Source organism: Gossypium arboreum, chromosome 2 (genome assembly GCF_025698485.1).
Source record: "Gossypium arboreum isolate Shixiya-1 chromosome 2, ASM2569848v2, whole genome shotgun sequence".
Lineage (NCBI taxonomy): Eukaryota > Viridiplantae > Streptophyta > Magnoliopsida > Malvales > Malvaceae > Gossypium > Gossypium arboreum.
Window position 1 is genome coordinate 32,122,856 of NC_069071.1, and position 3,610 is coordinate 32,126,465.

Genomic DNA, 3,610 nt, shown 5'->3' on the forward strand with positions numbered 1-3,610 from the left:
AGACAAGCGAATCAGAAAAAGACTGAAGGAATGAATTTCGAGAATATGAATCAAGGAAATGGAGCAAACCTTGCTCAAAATCCTATCCTTATTCCTGACGATAGGGATAGAGCCTTAAGATAATATGCTGTGCCAGTATTTAATGATCTTAATCAGGGCATTAGGAGACCCAAAATCAAGGCACAACAATTCAAGCTGAAGCCAATCATGTTCCAGATGCTTCAAACAGTGGTCCAATTTAGTGGAATGCCTACAGAAGATCCTCATCTTCATTTAAGACTATTTATGAAGGTGAGCGACTCTTTCAAATTAGCTAGAGTTTCTGAAGATGCATTACGATTGAAGCTGTTCTCGTACTCACTAAGGGACAGAGCTTGAGCCTGGTTGAATTTATTGCCACCAAACTCAATTTCTATATGGCAAGAGTTAGTCGAAAGATTTCTTATGAAGTATTTCTCACCTAGCAAGAATGCTAAGTTGAGGAACGAGATCACTGCCTTCCAACAAATGGATGATGAATCCTTGTATGAGGCATGGGAACGATACAAAGAGTTATTATGGAAATGCCCTTACCACGGAATCCCACATTGCATCCAACTTGAGACATTTTATAATGGTCTCAATGCTCATACGAGGATGGTAGTGGATGCTTCTGCTAACGGTGCTCTCCTTTCTAAGTCTTATAATGAGGCTTACGAAATCATCGAGAGGATTGCCAGTAACAATTATCAATGGCCGACCAATCGAGCCACGTCAGGAAGACGAGTCGCTGGAATACATGAAGTGGACGCTCTCACTTCACTTCCATCTCAGGTATCTTCAATTTCCTCAATGCTTAAGAATCTTACTACTAATGGGTCTAATAGTTTTGCAGCCTAACCACCTCACCAATTTGAGAGTATAGCCTGTGTTTATTATGGGGAAGGACATTTGTTCGAAGAATGTCCATCAAACCCTGAATCCGTATATTACATGGGTAACTAGAACCAAAATCGAGGAAGACAAGAACTATAATTCAACTTCTACAACCCATCGTGGTGAAACCACCCGAATTTTTCCTAGAGTAACCAATGGGCTAGAACTAGTAACAACTACGCCTAACCTAGACCAACTTAGTCGCCTAGTTTTTCCCAACAAGTTCAAAAACCAGCTCATGCTGAATCATCCAATAGCTTAGAGAGTTTATTGAAGGCATAAATGGTGAAGAATGATGTCATAATTCAAAGCCAAGCAGCTACATTGAGGAATCTAGAAAGCCAAATGGGTCAGCTTGCTATTGAACTCAGGAACTGACCACAAGGTGCTTTACCTAGTGATACAGAGAATCCAAGAAATTCAGGGAAAGAATATTATAAAGCATTGACATTGAGGAGCGAGAAGACAGTAGAGCCCAACACTATCGAAGCTGAAAAGGAGCCAGCTAATGCGTAAGACTCAGAGGAAGTTCAACGGAGTATTGAAATTCCAGTTACACAAGAACCAAAATTTACAAAACCCGACAAGGTAATTCCAGAACCAGCTAATTCTGATCAACTAACGATTCCGCTAGATGCAGAATTCCGCAAATAACGAATCAACCAGTTCTAGTAAAGAAACCTCCGCCACCCTACCCTCAAAGACTTCAGAAGCAAAAGTAGGAAATCCAATTCAAGAAATTCCTAGACGTACTCAAGCAACTTTATATCAACATCCCGTTGTTTGAAGCACTTGAAAAAATACTGAATTACGTCAAGTTTATGAAGGATATTCTGTCCAAAAAATGAAGACTTGGAGAATTTGAGATGGTAGCTTTGAGGAAGGAATGCAGCGCATATCTTCAAGACAAGCTACCCCTAAAGCTGAAGGATCCTGGATGTTTTACCATACCTTGCAACATTGGAGCAACATATTGTGGTAAGGCATTATGTGACTTAGGTGCGAATATTAACTTGGTGCCTATGTAAATATTTAGAAAGTTGGGGATAGGTGAAGTTATACCTACTACGGTTACACTTCAACTAGCAGATCGATCCTTAGCACATCCAGAAGGAAAAATTGAGGATGTATTGGTACGTATAGATAAATTTATCTTTCCTGCTAATTTTGTTATCCTAAACTTTGAAGTAGACAAAGAAGTGTCGATTATCCTAGGAAGACCGTTCTTAGCAACCAGAAGGACCCTTATAGATGTACAGAAGGGCGAGCTTACGATGCGTGTTCAGGATGATCATGTAACATTTAATGTTTTTAAGTCTATGCGATTTCCTGACACAATTGATGATTGTTTTGCAGTATCGAATTTAGAGGATTTAATAGTGGAAAAGGAGCTCAACTATGTTGAAGGTCCATTGGAACAAATTCTAACATCAGATCCTCCAAATGATGAAGAGGAGGATGAATATTTAGCTTTGTTAGAAGCTAATCAAAGGGGGTTTAATCCGCAATCCCACTTTGAATCTTTGGAGTTAGAGAAAAGGGAGTATGCCCAACCAAAAGCATCAATCGAGGAGCCACATAAGTTAGAACTGAAGGTACTACCCTCACATTTGAAATATGTTTATTTAGGTAACGCTTCTACTTTGCCTGTGATCGTTTTAGCAGAATTAACTACTGAGCAAGAAGAGAAACTCATCTTGGTATTGAAACAATTCAAGAAGGCTATCGAATGGACCATAGCCGATATCCACGGTATTAGTCCATCTTTATGCATGCACAAGATTATCTTAGAAGATGGCAAAAAAAGGGATGATTGCTAGGCAACGAAGACTGAACCCCATCATGAAAGACGTGGTGAAAAATGAGATTATCAAGTGGTTAGATGCGGGTATCATTTATCCCATCTCAAATAGTTCGTGGATTAGTCTGGTCCAGTACGTGACAAAGAAGGGAGGTATCATAGTCGTAGAGAATGAGAATAACAAGTTGATACTAACTAGAACAGTTACGGGATGGAGGATTTGCAGTGATTATCGGAATCTGAACAAGACGACTAGGAAAGATCATTTTCCTTTACTATTCTTGGACCAGATGCTGGATAGACTCACTGGGCGAGACTATTACTATTTTCTTGATGGATACTCGAGGTATAATCAGATTACAGTAGCACCAGAAGATCAGCACAAGACAACGTTCACCTGCCCGTACGGTACATTTACATTTAGACGCATGCCATTTGGTTTATGTAATGCACCTACTACATTTCAAAGATGTATGATGTCTATTTTTACTGACATGGTTGAAAAGTACTTGGAAGTTTTTATGGATGACTTTTCAGTGTTCGGAGATACTTACGATGATTGCTTAGCCAATCTAGCTAAAGTACTAAGACGATGCGAAGAAACAAACCTAGTACTTAACTGGGAAAAGTGCCATTTCATGGTACGAGAAGGGATTGTTCTAGGGCATCGGATAACGAGACATGGAATGAGGTAGATAAACCAAAGGTAGATGTTATTAAGAAACTCCCACCTCCAACATCTGTGAAGAGTGTTAGGAGCTTCTTGGGTTACGCTGGGTTTTATCGAAGATTTATCAAGGACTTCTCCAAAATTGCTAAACCTTTATGCAAATTATTGGAGAAGGATACGACGTTCAAGTTTGATGATGCATGCTTAAAGGCTTTCAAGGATTT

At 39.5% G+C, this 3,610-nt stretch overlaps 1 non-coding gene across 1 annotated transcript; it reads right to left on the reverse strand.

Moving 5' to 3' along the window:
* Positions 1–474: 474 nt before the first annotated feature.
* LOC128289672 (small nucleolar RNA R71) lies at positions 475–581 on the reverse strand. The gene has a single exon (XR_008279316.1). It is a non-coding gene; the product is annotated as a small nucleolar RNA R71 (small nucleolar RNA).
* Between the last annotated feature and the right edge of the window lie 3,029 nt (positions 582–3,610).